This window comes from Morone saxatilis, unplaced genomic scaffold (assembly GCF_004916995.1).
Source record: "Morone saxatilis isolate NCDOM2014 unplaced genomic scaffold, NCSU_SB_2.0 Contig17, whole genome shotgun sequence".
Classification (NCBI taxonomy): domain Eukaryota; kingdom Metazoa; phylum Chordata; class Actinopteri; family Moronidae; genus Morone; species Morone saxatilis.
In genome coordinates, this window is record NW_023339729.1 from 16,021,109 (window position 1) to 16,021,398 (window position 290).

The following is a 290-nucleotide window of genomic DNA, read 5'->3' on the forward strand; positions in this document are numbered from 1 at the left end:
GTTTATGAGACTGTGAATCTATACTCTATACCTAATCTTTTCCTTCTGATGTATTCTTATTATACTACTGTGTAAGGGCTGTCTGAAAGCAGTCCTGTTACCTATTATCTGCACTATGCAAGCAGATGCATGTTTTTCAAATCATTCCTTATGCTTGCAATAAAAGGACTGTAGAGTTTTGATAATTCCTAGACTTTTCCTGTTGAACCACCAGTAGATTGATGGTGGAAAATATATGAATACTGGATGGATTGCTATGAGATTTGAATTTTTCATCTAGTGCCATCATC

The 290-nt window shown here is 35.2% G+C and overlaps 1 protein-coding gene across 1 annotated transcript in view; it reads right to left on the minus strand.

Annotated features, from left to right (window-relative positions):
* The window catches only part of LOC118327562 (putative methyltransferase NSUN7), a 15,008-nt gene that overhangs the window by 5,998 nt on the left and 8,720 nt on the right, over window positions 1-290 (minus strand). The window lies entirely within an intron of this gene.